At 36.6% G+C, this 20,337-nt stretch overlaps 1 non-coding gene across 1 annotated transcript; it reads right to left on the bottom strand.

Annotated features, from left to right (window-relative positions):
- Window positions 1-20,026: 20,026 nt before the first annotated feature.
- Window positions 20,027-20,133, bottom strand: LOC131002129 (small nucleolar RNA R71). The gene has a single exon (XR_009094203.1). It is a non-coding gene; the product is annotated as a small nucleolar RNA R71 (small nucleolar RNA).
- Between the last annotated feature and the right edge of the window lie 204 nt (window positions 20,134-20,337).

Raw genomic sequence — 20,337 nt, 5'->3', positions numbered from 1 at the left:
GATAAGATCAACGGATGAGATTACTTCTCTCTTCTTTCTTACATTTAGGCCTTTTTCATTGAACCTAACCCTATATATATATATATATATATATATATATATGAGAAATTTCAATGGAGAACCATATATATTCAAAGAACAGAGACCAAATCTCATGCGTTGATCTTATCTAATGCATTTATTAAAATGAAATGCATTTTTTGTATAATTTAATGCATTTTTATGTGAAAACTTTATGCATTTTTGTTTGATTTTATATGCATGTGAAACATGCCTATTTTTGGGGGGTGGTAATGGGGAGGGTTGGGGGGTGGTGTGGGGTGGGTTGGGGGGTGGTATGGGGTGGGGTGGTGAAAATACCAAAACTGTAAAAATCAAATGCATTTTTCTGTTCAAAGTCATGCATTTCATGTGAAAACTTTATACATCTTCATGTGAAACTATATGCATCTAAAATATATCTATTTTGAGAAAATCCAAAAAAAATATATATTTTTTTAATTATTAAATCCGAAAATTACATTCCAATTTTACCCCTCTCAAGATTTTGCCTTGAAATGCCTTGCCACGTGTCACCATCTTGATGCGCCACATGTTATAAATGTGTGGTCAAGATTTGGACCTACGGATCTATTATAAGCATTGGATACTACATGATCTCATTCCTATATATATATATATATATATATATATAAATATAGTTAGGTTTCAGTGAGATTGTTATTTATTTTTTGTGAAATGTGAGACTATTGAATAAGCTAGTTTATATATATATATATATATAGGGTGTGGTTCTAGAGAGAACTACATTATTTGTGAGAACGGGAGAACCATCAAATATAATGCATCCACTGTAAAAATTAATGCATTCGCTGTTAAAATTAATGCACTAAAAAAATAAAAAATAAAATGTTCCCTTCAGGATTCGAACCCAGGATCTGCATTCATCCAACAAGATGATGCATTCACCGTAGATCTTGATGATCGAATGGCTGAAAATGGTTCTCCGATCTTCTTTTATTTATGGTTCTTTCTTGAACCTCTCCCTATATATATATATATATATATATATATATATATATATATATATTGATGGATCAGTTCCAAGTTATACCCAACAAATCAATATAGACAAGAAACAGTTATTCTTTTTCTTTTTCTTTCAACAATTATATATATATATATATATATATATAGGGGTGGTTATGTTGTAAATCACTCTTATAGTATAAAATAAGAATAAATTTATATCATTGATCTACTCATTATCTAACCGTTGAGATTAAATTTTTGGTCGTGTGTAAATATTTGAATTCTATATAGAATACGTCTGCATTTGCTGTATAAATTTCTAAATTTTGAAAATCAAAATTTTCATTTCATTTGGAATTCGAACTCAATTCCTTGAATTCATCCAATACAGTGATGAATCAATCATATATCTTGATGATTAAGGACTGAAAAATAGTTCATATTTTATACTCCATCCGTCTCACAAAAATATGAACATTTTATCATTTTGGGGTGTCTCACTAAAACATGAACATTTCTATTTTGGTATACTACCCACCACAATCCCTTTACTATTTATCTCTACTTTTCATAAAGTGGGACCCCTTTTCCACTCACAATACACTTTGTTGGGTCCCGGAGGGTCATTGAACAGGTGTATGGGGGGGATACACCTGTAGGCTATTTTTCGAAATTCTTTTGTAGTTAACTGGAGTGGTAGCGACGGATACTGAAAGAGTTTGACTGATGTGAACGAACAATTAAAAAGAACGTTAGTTAAACAAAAGTTGTAGACTGATACTGAAGTAACTTCAGTATTTTGATTTCAGTTAAATTCAGAGTTTTAACTGATATCCACGTAAGACTTCAGTCTAGATTTTGTAAACAGATGAGTGTTATGAATCTTACTGATTATCTGAAAATTTATCAATTAGACTAATAACACTAGCAGTGGAAAATTAAACTTAAGAAATAGCCTTTGTGATTAACACGTTGTCAAGATATAGTTTCACTTTGCAATTAATCAGTTTCAGTTAAGAAAGCGTTGAGCACAGATAAGAAATGTTACACTGAAAGCGATAAACGACAAAGGATTTTTACGTGGTTCGGAACAAGTTCTTACGTTCACGGTCAGTTAAACACACTGACAATCACTCTGGGCTTGTGCTTGCGGGTGTGCACAGCAAACCTTCAACTGAAACAAAGTTTCAGTGCCAATACACTGGATTGGACTTCTCGTCTCCTTCTTAACTCGCAAAAGCAAAGACTACACTTGTCTTGCGTGCGGGGGTTAAAAATTCTTGAGTTCAGACACTGGCTCGAAATCTCTCTCTCAAACTCTCTCTTCGCTCAGTTGAAAAGGGTTCGAAATACCAACTAGATTATAGAGAACAAACTCTCTGTAATCAGGGACTTAGGCTTTGGATTTTACAAAGTATTTGCCTAAGTAACTAAGAGAATTTATGAAATCAGTAAACTGATTTAGGCTTTGAGTATTCTCTTCTTCGATTCAAGCTTTGAAAGCAGAAAGTAGGCTGAGTTGCAATTTTGGCAGAGGTTCATCTTGTGTGTTTGAATCGGTGAAGATTGTGGTGTTCCCCGAGATCTATTTATAGTCGAAGTCTTGAATAGATCCGTTGGCAAGATGGTCTTCAAGAATTCATCCGTTGTGAGAGTAATTTGAATTTTGGTTGAGGCTTCAATCTTCGAGGTTCCTTATTTGATGAAGAATGGCGTTTCAGGTACAAGGGGTGAGGCGCATCTGAAAAGTTTGCACCAAAAAGGAATGCTCTACAGAGAAAGGACAATCTTCAATATCTCTGCATTTAATGCAGCTGTACTTGAAAGTACGTGGCTTCCTTTTAACTTAATAATTTCAGTCCGAGAAAGAATGTCAACTGATACTTGACTTGAGTATCAGTCCGCTAATTCCACGTGGCCAGCATTAATTCTTCAGTGAGACTATCGTCAATACTTCAGTATTTGACTTTATCTTTTCACAGCTATCTTCAGTTGAGGTCTTCAGTCTTTAGTCTTTAGTCCTCCGGTCTTCAGTGGATCGTCAATACGATCGTTTCTTGCCATCGTGTGCAAGCCGTAACTTATACTTTTTTTTTTATTTCTTTTAACTTATTACTAATATATAGTAAGGGTAATGTAGTAATTTAACACATTTTGGTATAAAAAACTTATACTCTTATTAATGGGTGTAAAAAAATTCTACTTTTTATTATGCGGTATTTAAAAAGATTTTCCCCGAAATATTTTGTGGAGGGAGTAAAAAATAATACTATCGTTTTACATCTGCTCCATCTTCATCGGCTTTTCTTCAACGTTGACGGAATAAATCTATCGTTCCAATGTATAATCTGTCTCAAAATTCATCGACATCGTAATATTACGGGTAAACTAAATTTCATCCTCCGTCATAATTAGAACTTGGTCGTTAGAGACAATCTGTTACAAAAACGGTCGTTAAATCCATCTCAAAAACAATATATTTTTTTTTGGTAGTGAACCTAGCATGCTTCTCCACCATAGTTGTCCCTACTCCAACATTAGGCTACTTTGTAAGTTGAAGTTATTTTAAGCTACATATGCAATAATTGACTGTTACTGTTGAAAACTGGATTGGTCCAAATTTAAATTAGAAAAGCAAGTGATGTTGCAAGAAAAGGACAAGTGTATGGAAAGAGTGTAATTGGTCACAAATAGAGAATTTATGGGGACAAAATGAAAAGCACGTGGGCAACAAGAAGCCCTAGCCAACCGTTAGGATGATGAGAAAGTACTCGCAATAATCTGCAATGGTACATTACATGCATATATCCCACCACCATTTTATTTATTTGTTCAAAATCGTAGTTGCCAGCTACAATTATATAAATATATCTGCATTTGCTAGTTGGTACCTTGACCAACTAGCCCGCCCTCAATCTCACATCCATTACAAGAAAATTGGTCGAACACCGACGGAAATCACCGACGGACTATTTTCCGTCGGTAGATACCGACGGATCCCCGACGGATCGTCATCCGGCAACATCGCCGGAGCCGGCATCTATTTCCGATGAAATTACCGACGGACTACCGACGGAATCACTACCGACGGACAATATCCATCGGTAAATTCGGTATTTTCGATTTTAATAATTATTTTTATTTTTTACCGACGGAATACCGACGGAATCCCTACCGACGGATTAAACTCCGTCGGAAATTTGGATAATTTCGAATTTATTAATTATTTTTATTTTTACCGACGGATTACCGACGGAAAATTCCGTCGGTAATTTCAATAAATATTATTATTTGTATTTTTATTGTTTTTTTATTTATTTTAAATTATTTTTAAAATTAGTACCGACGGATAAAATCCGTCGGTAAATTATTTTTTTATTATTTGATTTTTTTTATTTATTATTTTATTATTATTTATTATTTAATTTTTTTAAAATTATTTTAAATTAATTTTCTATATTATTATTATTTTTAAATTATTGAAAATATTTTAAAATTGATAGTTATTTTTAGCAATAATATTTTCTCTTTTTAATAAACGATAATATTAATTTTTTTTATTATCTTAAATTCGATCATATATTTACCGTCATTTTTTCGCCGGCACCACAAGTCTTAGATATCATCTCAACATATTCTAAGGTTATGAATAAATGATATTGTATATTGAAATAGAGTTTAAATGAATTAATAGGTGCTAGTTATATCAATAATACGCGTGTTCTCTACTGGCGACCACTCGAAAGAAACTTCAAGGTTAAGCGTGCTTGACTCAGAGCACTAGTAAGATGGGTGACCCACTGGGAAGTTGGCCAAATCATATGCAATTAAGTTCAAAATACATTAGAAATACGAAATACTTGTAGAATACGAAGATAGGTTGATAAATCAAGTTCAAAATACACCGACGAGCGTTTTCACGACGGGTGAAATCCGTCGGTAATCCGTCGGTATCTCCATTTACCGACGGAATTTTGATTCTTACCGACGGAATATTTCGTCGGTGTTCGGCCAGATTCTGGTTGTGATCATAATGCCTTCATCATTTTATTAACCTCGTCATTATTACATGTTCTTCTTAATTAGTGTATATATAAGGATTCATCAATTAATTAGAGACTAATTTTTATTAATAAATTAACAAACAAATAAGTAAAATTGAGAATCATGTCATGGTAGATATCGAATTCAACACCTTTAACATTAGGCATTAATTATTTTATCATTAGGCCCACATGTTAAAAAAAATTCTTGATTTTAAAGATGCAAAAATTCAATAATAATAAAACCTCGATAATGACCGAATTAGGTGATGAATTAGGAAGTTCCCAACTAAAGTGCAGTATGTTGAAATCTAAGTATAAGTAAAAAGAAAAAAAATATATATGAAGAAGTCAAAGGCAGTTAGAAGTCTCAGCTGAAGAGACCATCCCAATTGGAGAAGAAGATTCTGTTGAAAATGAAGTCCCAACTGAAGTGAAGATCCAGCTTAAGAGGAGAACCAGCTGATGAGGAGGTCCAGTTGCCGATGAAGACTCAATAAAAGAAGAAGATTCAATTGATGTGCAGAGCTATCTGAGAAACAATAAGCAGCTGACCAGGTAGGTATTGCAGCTAACTTGTAGTCGACTAATATGGAGCCCACAGATCATTTGTACCTAACATACTATAGACCAAATTTGAAGGTGTAGAGTTCATCGTGCAAAGACGCAGGATTCATCAGCGGCATCTCAGAAGCAGTCCAACGGGAAGATTTCAACGAACAACAACTCAGAATTCGAAGAAAACTCTCTCCAACGGCTCTATTCAAGTTCTCGGATATAAATACAACGGACGCATGGGTCTGGACGCTGTTGTGTTCTTGAATCCTCAAACCTTCATGGTTAAGCTTAGACAACAACAATGATCCAAATAGGAACTTCTTCTTCATTGTAACATTACAAGTTTATACTTGTGAACCCATATACAGTTCTTAGACTAGGTACGTAATTCTTCATTATAATATTTTTAGCCTAGATTCCAAAGACACCAAATTCACTCAATTGTTCTTCATTGTAACAATGTGTTCACATAATTGGAGACCCCATCTGAAAAACCCTTTCACCCTTTGTAAAAAAAAATAGGTGATAGAGTAGGAAGCAGTTCTCTGCCATGAGCTCATTAATTTCCTCAGCATGATTGACTTCAGTTTGTTGAAGCTTTTCTTTCAGATTGTCGATTTCATGTTGAACTTGTTTGTGTAACAAAGGGTGAAAAGGTTTTTTATGAAATAGAGAAAATATACTCTATTTACAAAATGAGAGAAAAGAACAAATTGAAAATAAAATGATGTTTCACAACAATTACCACAATTTTGTATTTAAATTGTGGCAGAGTTTTTTTTGGGATAAATTATATAAGTAAATAAAGAAATTTTAAAACACAAGTGACGGAGGACTCGAACCCAGGACTTCAGGTCTTAGGCATTAACCTCCTACCACTAGACTAACACACGCACACTTGTGACAACTTTTCTTTTTTCTTTGAAATGTTGTCAATGATTTAATTTGCAAATGTTTATTAAATTTTTTTCAATTTCAATTGTACTCTTAAAATTGAATTTATTTCCAAACACTCCTCTTTTTATATATATAAAGATTTACCAACCGAGACGAACTCAAAATACAACGAACAAATTAATCCAATGGAATAGTGACAAATTTGCATTTTAATGTTTTTAAAAATTGTAAATCAATACCTTATATTAATTTTAAATTCCTTTGTGTGGCTGAGATGACAGGGGATGGAGTAGAAAGATGGAAAGGTTGGAACAGAAAGAGAATATGTAGTGAAGAAGATGAAGCCGCGCGGAAGACGACACAAAGACTTTATGATCTAGCCAGGGTCTCTATCTTTTTAAACTTTTCTAATGTATTTTTAAATTGGATGATTTTATACATATATCTTATTTTGTGTCTCCACAGTTCCTTATTTAATAGTAATTAAGTACAAAAATATTAACTAATATACTATTTTATTCCTATAATTCTATTTTAATATATATATATATATATATATATATATATATATATATATATTAAAACAAAATAAATCATATCCTATGTGTCATCGTATAATCACTTCATTCTAATTTTCCTCAATTCTCATTTATTCTTATGTTTTTTCTAAATTTTAATTCAATGTATTAAAGCAAAATAAATCCTATGCTATGTGTCATCGTATAATCACTCCATTCTAATTTTCCTCAATTCTCATTTATTCTTATTTTTTTTCTAAATTTTAATCAATTTCTATATCTAAAAACCATTAAAAATCTAAAAGTTGTGATATATTTAAAAACTAAATATCTGAAAAATCATTATATAAATATTTCAACAAAATACACTCTATCATACGTCGTATAATCACTCCATTCTAATTTGATATATATATATATATATATATATATATATATATATATATATATATATATATATATATATATATATATATATATTAAAGTAAAATAAATCTTATCCTACGTGAGATCGAATAATCACTCCATTCTAATTTTCCTCAATTTTTATTCATTCTTATTTTTTTCTAAATTTTAATCAATTTCTATATCTAAAAATCATTAAAAATCTAAAAGTTGTGATATATTTAAAAACTAAATATCTAAAAAATCATTATATAAATATTTCAACAAAATAAATTCTATCCTATGTGGCGTCGTATAATCACTCCATTCTAATTTTTCTGAATTCTCATTCATTCATTCATTCTTTTTTTTAATCAATTTTTATATCCAAAAACTATTAAATATCTAAAAATCATTATATATCTAAAAACTATTAAATATCTAAAAATATTATACTAATATTCCACTGATCAATAAAATTTTATTTATATTCTTACACGAAAAATGGAAAATACATAAGTATTTGTAATTTTGAGGTTGTAATGATTATTGGTTTGATAACAAAATAAATTCTATCCTATGTGACGTCGTATAATCATTTCATTCTAATTTTTCTCAATTCTCATTCATTATTTTTCTTTTTCTAAATTTTAATCAGTTTCCATATACAAAAACCATTAAATATCTAAAAATCATTATATTAACATTTGTTAGGTCCCGGAAGGTCAGGATCCTGATGAAAGAGTTAAAGAAAACTTTAGTTGCAAAGGTTGAAGACTGATACTGAATCTCTCTTCAGTAAAGAGATATTAGTTAAGCGCAAAGCTTTAACTGATATGCGTGAGGCTTCAGTCTTGTTGTAAAACAGAGGAGTGTTATGAATCTTACTGACTATCCGAAGATTGATCAGTTAGACTAATAACACTGACATCGAAAAACTTTTCTTTTGAAATAGTCTTTGTGACTAACACGTTGTCAAGATTTTAGTTTCACTTTGCAATTAATCAGTTTCAGTTAACTAAGAGTTTGTGCACAGATAAGAAAACAAAGACTGAAAGCGATAAACGACAAAGTGATTTTTACGTAGTTCGGAATCCAATTCCTATGTCCACAGTCAGTTGATCACACTGACAAACACTCTAAGCTTGTGCTTACGGGTGCACAGCAAACCTTACAACTGAAAATCAAATTTTCAGTATCAACACACTGGGTTGGATTTCACAAACACTCTTAGCACGCTAAGACACCACAATGCCTTTGCTACCGCTGGCTAAGATCTTTTGGAGTCAGAACACTGGTCTGAACTCCTCTCGGCTCAAACTCTCTTTTCGATCAGTTGAAAGGAGGTTCGAAAACTACCAACTAGATCACAGAGAAATAGGCTCTCTGTAATCGATAACTTTGGCTTTGGATAAATAAGTATTTGCCTAAGGTTCTAAGAGAATGTATGTAATAAGCAATGAACTGATTTTGGCTTTAGGATACTCTTCTTCGATTCAAACTTGGGAAGGCTTTGATTGGCTGAGTTGCGATTTCGTCAGCGTTTCAGCTTGTATATTTGAATCGTTAAAAGATTGAAGTGATCCTCGAGCTCTATTTATAGGAGAGGTCTTGAATAGATCCGTTGGCGGAGATGGTCTTCAAGATTTCATCCGTGGGAGAGTAATTCAAATTTGGCTGGGGCTTCAATTTTCGAGGTTCCTTTTTTGGTGAGAAATGGCTACTCAGGTACAGGAGGTAAGACGCCTCTGAAAAGGTAATCACCAAAAAGGAATGCTCTGCAAAGAAAAGACGATCCTTAAAATCTCTGCATTTAATGGGCTATACTTAACGTGCGTGGCTTTCCTTTAAGCTTCTGGAGTATCAGACCGAAGGAAGAATGTTAACTGATACTTGACTTTAGTATCAGTCCGCTAAATCCACGTGGTCTGCATTAATGAATAAGTCATAATTGATTCTTCAGTTGAGAAACTCGTTTAGTCAAACATCAGTATTTGACTCTGTCTTTTATCGCGAACATCAGTTGAGTTCTTCAGTCTTCAGTCTTCAGTCCTTCTTTCTTCATTCTTCATTCCTCCGGTCTTCAGTCTTCAAAATACTAAACAAACTAGAAGGTGAACTCCAACACTTGAGTTCAAAAGGTTCTAATCTATTACAAAGAAAACCTAAGGATTTTGGTATCATCAAAACAAGGGCTAGGATATTTCATTAAGTTCCCAACAATTTTCCCTTTTTTGATGATGCCAAAACTATACAATCAGTTCTAAGAAAAGAAACGACTGAAAGCAAAAGGCAAGTTACTAAACAGGGTGAATACTATTCCCCCTTAACAGATTATCCTATAAACTTGCACACAGAGGAAAAACACAACAGTTAAAGAACAGAACGAAGACATAACTGAAATACGTAATCAGAACCTGGACAAAAAGACATTGTCTTCAGGTTGAGATCAAAAGGAGAATCATTTTCATTTCAACATAACTGATGAGAAATCAGTTGAGGTACAGAGCAGAACTTTCAAAAACAAAGAAAAAACATTCTACAGCCTTTCCCGGTACAAACCAAAAGCTGTTTTGCCAGATGGATACAAGAAGATTTTCTTTAATGTAGTGCTCCAGCTGCTGTTTTTCTTTGTTTTGTAAGATGAAGCGAGGAGGAGGAGCTGATTCGCCAAGTTTGAGAGTTTTCTTGGCTTTTGTCTCATGCACACTTGATGCATCGTCCTCTCTGGATCTTTTTCTATATTATTTCGACACAGCAGGAGCAGGTAATGCTTTTGCAAGTTCAGATGGAAGTTGAGGAAGTTCAGGACCCCAATACTCTTCCAAAGTAGGTTCAGGACCCCAGTATTCTTCTCCCTTTTTGGCATCATCACCAGGGAGAGAGCCAATTTTCTCTTGAAGGTCCTGAATGTCGTTGAGCATCTTCTGGATAAGAGCATTGTTGGAAGACTCACGAACTGCATGGAGCGCGCCTTCAAGTTGAGCAATTCTGACATTGACTGGGCGAAGCTCTTCTGCAATAAGGAGTTTGGCGTCGACTGCAGTCATGAATTCCTTCATAAATTCGATGCGAAGGTTGTCGAGATGACGTTAAGTATCAAGAAGCTGTTCTTTTGACTGAATTTCTACAACCAGCACTTGTGTTTGAAGTTCCTTGAGGTCACTTTTAAGTTTGGGGACTGTAGCCCGGATGGGTATAACTTCTTGAACATGTGAAAAGTGTTTTTGTCAGATAGTGCGAAACCTTTGATGTAGAACGCCTATCTGAACAGAGTGTTCCACCATGTCACCAGTCAGAGTGGACTCTACTTCAAGCAGCTTTCTCAATAACTTGGCGCTGTAGATATCTTGGTGTTCTTTCTCATGCTTCAGTTGCTCAATCTCAGTTTGTTGGTTAGAGATCACATCCAATAACATCTGAGTTGGGTCTTCAGTTCCTTTAGGAAGCTCGAAAATAACTCTTCGCGGTTCTTTTTCTTTCCAAACTGTGATCCGAGCATCTGTCTCGTCGTCAAAGTCATAAATCAAATATAGCTTGCGGGTGATCTCAATGTGTTCCACGAGCAGCTCTGGAGGGATATGTGGTGCCCTGGATTTCTTCTTGGATGAAGAAACTCCTTGTGCTGAGAATGAAGGAGCAACTTCAGTTGTTGTGACAGACGGAGCATCCTTAGGAGTAACATGTTGGATTTATATACTGAAAGCAAGAACGTTTTATGCTTGTATACAATGTTTCCTAAGTTCACTATTTTAATCTCCTATCTGATTGTGTTCATGATTGCATATGTATGTTCTCTATCTCTATATAAGTAGATTATATGGTGTGTTGTAGATCACAGAAGACCATATAATTGGAATAACCTTAAGAGATATAATATGATCACAACCGAAATAACTCTAGGACAAGTTATTGGTTTAGGCTGCGGTATAGATGGAAGTAGTTTGTCTTGACTACTTGTCTATACTGGTACGTCATAACGTATTGATAGGACCACAATGAGATGTATTCTTCTATCTGACTTAAGTGAAGAATCAAGATCTCGGTGACTTAATAAAATCTTAATACTAATAAGATTTCAGATATATATGTTAATTCGTGTATCACTTTGATTTACTATGAGTGAGAGTTATATAGTAACTTGAGTACTCTGTATCTTGGGTGATAGCGGTTAATATATGATATTTGATTATCTGTATTAGTACCCGTATCCGATATAGGATAATGACATCCCCTTAAGGAGCTCAATTAGGTTTATTGCGCTAAACCCTGCAGGTTGATTAAGTTCAGGCGCAATAATAAGGTTTGAGTGGTACTGCTTAAGGATTACAAATAGATTAATTAATTTAAGCTGTCAGAGCTGTAATTAATTAGTGGATGTCGGATATTTTAAATACGAGGATTTAATAAGTCTAAATACAAGCCCCGACTCATCACCGACAATAAAGGGGTAAGTAAATATTGGTTCTCTAGTGGAATGAACTAATATTTATAAATTAATTATGGCCTGGGCTGACCATGGATAATTAATTTATTTGAGGCCCATCTTTATTCCTTGTATCTGGTCCCTGGACTGGCCCAAAGTCTCCTAGCCCTAGTACAGGCAGAAATCGCCCCCTACACTAAACTGGCGCCTCCTCACGTATTTAATTATTTAAATACAGCTGTCTGCTCAGGAAAATACACACACTAATTATTTAGGGTTTTGAGAGAGCAGAGAGGCGCAGGAACGTGTGGGAGCTTTCTGCCTTGGGACTTTCACAGTTCGTTGTCCATCCAACGGTGAAAGCTGAGCGAGATACAGTTCAGAAGATCTGAGCTGGAATCAGATTTTTTCGCATGAAATCAAGTTCTGGCAGTTTCGGGATAACAGCCATAACTTCCTCCACAGAATTTCGATTCAGGCGAAACAGACGGACACGGAAAGCTCTCTCGAAGACGAAGAAGTCGTATTTCTGGGCGAAATACGATTTGAGGACGTTTGAGGGTTCAAACAAAGGCTTGAAGCTGACTGGTCTGTTCAGCTGCGAGTTTGACGAATTCTTCAGGTATTTCTGAACTCCAACGTGCAGCACTTAAATTCATAGGAGCATGTTAGGGATTAATCGTTGTATGATAAATTAATAATAATCCAAGAAACGATCATCGGGCAATTAGAGTATTAATTCAGTTTAATATTCCTTCAGAACAGATGATGTTTGATCAGCAGGGACGACCTGCACATCAACAGAATGGTTGAATGGAAAATATGGAAGTTTGTAGATTCGAGTGACTTCCTCTTCTGGAGTTGATGGATCCTCAACTGGTATATTCTCCATCACTGGAGGATCAGAAGAGACTCCATCTTGATCAATGTTCATCAGCTATTGTTCTTCATCAGTAGGATAACTGATGGGTTCAGTTATCAATGAAGCGTGCTGATCTTGATCAGCAGAATTGGTAGTTGCTGGAAGAGTAGCTTCAGTGGGCCCTTCTTCAGTTGAACGACTGACTGATTCAGTCATCAGCTGATCTTGTGCTGTAGAGGCTGGAGTTTCTTGAAACGCGATTTTAGAAATTGGAGTTTCTTGAAGAACAATTGTATTGAGTTCTTCGACAGCTTTGGAGGTCAAAGTCCCTGCATCAAGGTTAGTGAACGAGGGACCTCTCGTGAAGCCTTGCGACTTAAGGTAGTCTAAGGCAAACTTGTCAAAATCATAGATGACATCCCACAATTTGGAAAAGTCGAAGATGCTGTATAGTCGTGCTTCTTCAAGAGCAAAAGAGTCATCATTCTCAATGAGATTGAGTTCGTTGATCTAAGAACAAGGTACATTTTTTAGGAAGGTGAAAGCAAGGAGGCTGTAGAGTTTTTGGTATGCCTCTAGAGAGTTGTCAAAACCAGGGATCAGCTGATTGAGGTGAAGAGTAGCATCCCTTTTGGCTTCTGATCTTCGGGCTGCAACAACTCTCTGTTGTTCTGCAGTGCCAAATCGAACTGGCACATGGGACTGTGGTTGAATTTCTTTTCCCTTGGATTTAGGTTTGAGTTGAGGCATGGAGGTGGGTTTGGGAGTGAGTTTGGAAGTGGACTTTGAGACGGATTTGAAAGAGGTCTTTTTGGGTGTAGAGCAAGGGCGACGAGGCACGTTTGTGGTAGTGACAGTAGGAAAATCAGATGGAATTTGAGTAGGGATTGAAGAGGGCCTAGAAGAAGTTTCAGTTGGAGACTCAGAATGTTCAGTCTCAACTGATGGAGGTTTAGAAACGACACTGACTTTTGTCGGCTTGGAGTTTTGGGTCCTCCATTCGCCACTTTGAAGAGGCGGATGTGATCAGTTACTGGCAAAATCTCCAGCTAGTAGACTTGAAGGTGACTGGTGCCCGCAAGGATAATTTGAGATACTCTGTTTCCTTGACGGAGCATATTTGCCGGTTTTGTATTGTGAGGCTCGTTGCAGAGCAATTCGAGGTAGGCTTCCTCCCAATTGAAAGGACTGGGCATCATTAGAGCAGCCAGCACGTTCTTCTGCGGCTGTGAAGCCTTATCTGGAGATCTTGTGGCGCCGACCCAACATTTCTGAATGATTTTGGCCGATAAGACGTGGCCTGGCTTGCAAAGCGAGATCTTGAGAGTCCCTTTAGTGGAATCACTCGCCTTGAGCATTGCCGTCTTTAAGGTTGTGTTCACCTTATCATCAGTGATAGAGGAGGGTTTAGGACCATTGTTCGATAAGGTGAACAATTCACGAACAACTTTTGAGACATTGATTGGTACTTCTTCTTGCAGTTCAAAGTCCGGAGAGGTAAAGACAAGAATTTTGGTGAAGAGTTCACCGAAGTCGTTGTAGTGCAGTTCTTGGTAGAACTGTTTGATTGGAGAAGTCAGAAGGTAGGGCGCTTCTTTGATGACCAAAGAAAGCCATTGGTGTCTTGACATAATTTCTTCGACCTCTATGTACCCTGGTTTTGCTTGGAAGGAGGGTACATCCATCGAATGTTCATACCGCACTTCCTTGTTACTGCAGTCTATTGGTTTATTTGAATCTGATTTCGCCATATCTGTGATTCTGAAAGAACAAAAGATTTGAGCAGAAATTCTCACAATTGATTGTTGTGGAATGAAGGATTAGTTTGCATGTAAGAGATAGAAGAGAAAGTGGTTAGGTGTGGATGAGAGAGGAACAAATGATGATGTGTGATCGTGGGAGATGAACAGTTACTTAGGGCTTTGAAAAGACACCGACGGTTTGAAATCCACGCGCCAAGGTGTACTTAATGAAATTTGAGATCCGCATTAAATGCTCGTCAGTGAAATTCCTTAAAATAAGAGATTTATGCGATATAGAGTATTTTGTTTAAACTTTAGAAAGAAAATAACTGAATAAATTATACTAAAGGAGGGACAAATTAAAGCATTTTTAAACCCAATTTAAAAGACTTGTCCAGCAAGAATGTTTCTGTCTCAGTTCCCAACAATCAGTTAAGGCTTCAAACAAATATCATCAATTAGACAAAAGAATTTGTAAACATAAATGTTCATAACTAATTTAACTGATAAACTCGTGTTTAGTGCATAAATTTGAGTTACTTCCTGGTCGACTGATCATCGTAGTCAGTCAATTCCACGTCATCAATTGAAAAGATGAGTTTAGTTTCCCCTCAAAGACATAACCTTACATTTCTCATGACTAACACAGCAAGGTAACAGGAGCAAACATTAAACATAATAGAGACAATGAGAGTTTGTTATTTGACAAAGAATTTCAATTCATTCAAGAGGGAAACAATAACTGATAAGTCATCAGTTACAGAGCAAAATAAGTTAAAAATGTGATTGGAAACATGCGAAAATACAAACTAGTCAAAACGACAAAACTATCTCTTTTTATCTATCTTATCAAACAAGTTTAGCAAACAAAATACAATTTTCTCATCATCTTACCATACCACCAAGATTAGTCAATGCGTGATCTCTTGGCAGACCTTTCTTCAGGGTCCTTTTCAGTTGTTTGCTTTTCTTCACTCTTCTTCATTTTTCTTTCATCTTCCTTCTTTCCGCTTTCCTCCTGATGGCCTTGAGGTTCGGTTACAGCTTCATTCGTTGCTTGATGTCCATTATGATGTTGAAGATTCATTACTGCTGACTCAAGAAGGGCAAACTTGGCCTTGAGATCAGTTATCTCCATCTCTTGAGCTTGAAGTCTCTTCTTCATTAATTGAATCTCTACATTAGTTGATTGAATAGCAGCTGGTGTATCTTTAGTCTTTTCCTCAGTTCTCATGCTATCTATTATCGGAGGGGATTTCAGTGTCTCTGTGAGAGATTCCTCATCGTTGGTAGGATCTTCTACGTTTTTAGGAATGTTGAGCAGGCCTCTAGCAAGCAAGAATTGCTTGAAGTTGGGCACCCAGTCATGGATGACATCCCACAGATTTGTGACGTTAAATTTTTCAAAGATATCAGCCTCGATGGAGTCCATCTCCGAGGCAGACATCATTTCATCAATCCCTTGAAACTGGGATTTGGGAGCAGTCTTGATGAAAGTGTAGAAGTGATATCTGACAAGATCCTGATAGTCCTCTGGATATCTTTCCACCATGACTGAAGGCAGTAAGATATTAACGCAATGTTGGGAAAGCTTTAGAAAGTGGTTCCTAAGCTCTGTTGTTGGTGTAGTAGTAGAGGAGGATGGAGCATCAGGGTCGGTGAAGTTGACCCTTTCCTGGAAGGTTTCAACACAATGTTGAAAATATCCTACAAGAGGAGGGAGAACTTCCTCAGTTGGATCTTCCTCTGCCAGATTGACTGGTGATTCATCAGGAACTTGTTCTTCTTGATTCGAAGGAGGTAACTCTGGGGACGGTGATGGAGATTGAGATGATTCAGCAAGTGGAACAGGTGAACCAACAGGAGATTTCTCGGGATTTGTTTTGGGCAAAACTTCAATCGGAGAACTTGGAGTTACAAGGTCAGTTTCAATTGGACCTTTGAGGCTGACCAGAGCCTTTCTTGACGAGCTTCGTGTTCGGTTGTGAACACCAGTTGTTGGAACAGGGGTTGCACTGATCACAATGGGAGTTACTTTGGTTGAACTCTTCTGACTGTTGAACAGGTAGATGGATGAAGGAACTTCAATCGTGTCCTTCTAGAAACACTGAATTCGATTAGTGCTAGTTCAAATTAAATGAAAATTATTTTCTATAACTCCAAAAATTTAAGAAAAAAAAGTACTTTAGAAACAAGAACATGATTAATCCAGCATGGTACGAAGGCTCCCATCCAAAATTTAAAATAAAGGCCTTAAAGGTTATCATGTTTTGCATAACATATTTCATCCCAAACATCATAGCTCTAATCGTTTCCAATAAAAATATATAATTTAAAAATTACGTGAAACTTTCTTCTATTTTAATATTTTTCTCATTTATATAATTTATTAATTATTGATGTTTATCACTTTGTAATGCTTCATTTTTATTAACAAGAATAAAAAATTATTACGATACTGTAATTTATATTTATAAACTTTTATTAATTTGGATAATGAATGGTTTCTAGAATAGATGAATGTATATGCATTCTAGAAAGATTGCCTATATAGATTTTTTCTATGTTTATCAATATTTTGTTATTTATATAATTTATTATTAATGTTTATTAACAAGATGGTGACAGGAATACAACCTTCTTTCATCGCATTGCGGAATTTAAGAAGAAGAATGTGTCTATCACTAGATTATCAATTGACGGCATTGGTGTGTACGATTAGGGGGTCATTGAGCACTTTATTGTCTCACATTTTACTTCCCTTTTCAGAGATGATGGTAGCCCTCTGGCTGACCCGCTGGAGATTGAGTCGTATATTGAGCCGAGGGTCTCTGATGAGCAGAACAGTCTTCTCATTCGTATTCCTAATGAAGATGAGATTGTCGCTGCTATTTTTGGCATGGATGTTAACAGCGCTCCGGGGCTGGACAGTATGTTTTTTCAAAAATGTTGGAGCATCATCAAGGTTGACGTTATTACTGCGGTTCGGACTTTCTTTTGTCGCTCTTATCTCCCGGTTGGCTACAATGCTAGCACTATGATTCTCATTCCTAAGAAGGAGATGATCTCTATAGTAGCTGATCTTAGGCCAATTGTGCTCTCTAATTTCTTCTTCAAAATTATTTTGAAGATTATGGCCTCTCGGCTCAGTGTTGTCACTGCGTCTCATGTTTCTGCCAACCAATTTAGTTTTATCAGTGGGCGCAACATCCATGATTGCATCATGCTCAGCTATGAGGGTTTCAATTGTATGCAACGTATCAATCGAGGGGCGAATATGGCTTGTAAGATTGACATTCGAAAAGCCTTTGATACGATTCGATGGGGTTTTATCATTCAGGTCCTTAGGGCGAATGGTTATCATGAAAACTTTATTCGGTGGATGACAAACATGGATTTCGTACCTCAATATTGCATGAATTGTTGTCATTTTCCCCCATAAATTGATTGCTAATATGTGTTTGTATCCCAATTTTGAGTTTTATGAAATCTTGATTGCTTGGTATAGTTTTTGAATATTTTCAGGGAAAATCAAGAGTTGATTGGAGACTTGTGGGAGCATAAGAGTGAAGTACGTCTCGAGAGGAATCCGTGAGCGCGAACGGCGCCGGAATCAGAGCTCGGACGAGGGAGAACGGAGCCGAGGAAGCCAGCTGCGCAGGACCCCACGGCCGCGGCAACCGACCGTGGCTGAAGAAGCCTGAACCGCGGTCCATACCGCGGCCGCGGGCCCGACCGCGGCCTCCTGCGCCCCGAGTACAGAAGGTTTTTGAACATCTCCCGCGGTCCAAGCCGCGGCCGCGGTCCCCGACCGCGGCCTCCTCCCTTTCCAGCCACGTTCCCAACCGCGGTTCGTGCCGCGACCGCGGGGATAAGGCGGGGATCCGCCCTTTGGTGGGCCCAGACGCGAATTTTTACTCCAAAAACCCATTTTTCCCCCTTTTTCTCTCATTCTTCACTACTCATCTTCCCCAACACTCCACACACTAAACCCTAGCCTCCTTTAACACACCCATCTACCATTGAAGATCATTGAAGAGAAGAGAAGGAAGAAGAAGCTCATAAATAGGATTTGTTATTTCTTACTCTCTCTTTCATTATGTACACCTTTAACTTTGATTTATTGTGTTTGAACATGTTAGGCTAAATTTCTCTTTGATTTGGGGATTAGGCTAGATGATTATTGTAATGGATTGATTATTTATGCTCAATATAAATCTTGTTTGTTCATTTGCACATTATCTTTTCAAACCCTTGATTTATTTCTTGTATGGATTGTTGGCCACATTCTATGCATTTCTAATTTGCACTTTGAATCGGGAGAGGATAATTGCAATAGATAAGGTGTTTGAAACATATCAATTCGATAACCGGGAGGTTGAGAGTTGGGTGAGAGTATGTCGATCTTTGTGTGCTTTTGGGAGTTATAGGTTAGAAGTTGACCGGGGACGGCAACTATGACCCGTAATCTACCGCTCTAGTCGTCCGGGAGGGGGCTAGAACTAGTTGGGAGATCACTCTAGATAATTAGGATTGTCAAGATTAATATTGAGCTATAATTGAAGTCTTTTGCTTAATCATCGATGCCTAGTCCCTAAATCGCCTTAATCATCTTATTAATCCACTTTGCTTACTTGTTTTTATTTGTCTTTACACTTGTTAAGTATTTAGTTACATAATCAAACCAATCACTCCTTCGTTGAGTCTAAATAGTCGAGTAAAATGAATTAGGATAATCACTAGATTGAACTACTAATCCTTGTGGGATACGACCTTGCTTCCATATATTACAACTACCCGTATACTTGCGGCGTGGTGAAAATAATAGCGAACAAGTTTTTGGCGCCGTTGCCGGGGATTAGTTTAGTTTCTTTGCTTGTGATATTTTGCTTCATTGTGCTTAACTACTTTAGACATTTTACTTGCTTTAATTTTTGTTTTCTATTTTAAGATTGTGTTTTGACTTCTTGTTCTTGTTGGTTGATAGGTAGTGTATGAACACAAGATCTAAGGGTGCACCTCTTATACCTATAAACCTTGAGGTTGAAGCTTTTTGTCGACACAACAAAGCAAGAACAAGAAGAGATAGAGAGTTGGAGGAAGCTATGGCGGAAAATCACGACTTAATCCGTCAACTTCAAATGCAATTAGAAGCCATGCAAGGGAAAATCAATGAGCAAGAAGCTCTAAGAAATACACCTCCACCACCACCTATTAGCAATATGTTCCAACCCATTGTCCAACAAGGAGGAGTGAATGCCCCGAGAATCAACGCCACAAATTTTGAGCTCAAGCCGGCCCTCATAAATATGGTACAACAAAACCAATTCGCCGGTCTTTCCCAAGATGACCCGAATGGACATCTTGGAAACTTCTTGGAGATATGCGGCACCATCAAGATGAATGGAGTCCCAGAGGATGCCATTCGACTTCGACTCTTCCCCTTTTCGCTAAGGGGCATGGCCAAGACATGGTACCAATCTTTAGAGGGTGGTTCTATCACTACATGGGAGAACATGGCTCAAAAGTTTCTCAACAAGTTCTACCCTCCGGGTAGAACCATGAAGATGAAGAAGGACATAGTCCAATTTCACCAATTTGATGGAGAATCCTTCTACGAAGCTTGGGAGAGATTCAAAGAGATGCTAAGGAAGTGCCCTAACCATGGTTTAGATCAAAACACAATCATTTGTGTATTCTACACCGGGTGTAGTGGTGAGATGCAAAGAGACATGAATGCATCGGCCAATGGAGCATTGTTGGAGAAAAGCCACGCGGAGGCCGCTCACATCATAGAGAACTTGGCCACCAATTGCCATCAATTCCCAACGGAGAGGATCATCTTGAAGAAGGTGGCGGCTACAACAAGCTCGGA

This window comes from Salvia miltiorrhiza, chromosome 8 (genome assembly GCF_028751815.1).
Source record: "Salvia miltiorrhiza cultivar Shanhuang (shh) chromosome 8, IMPLAD_Smil_shh, whole genome shotgun sequence".
Lineage (NCBI taxonomy): Eukaryota > Viridiplantae > Streptophyta > Magnoliopsida > Lamiales > Lamiaceae > Salvia > Salvia miltiorrhiza.
This window is presented reverse-complemented; position numbering and strand designations above follow the sequence as displayed.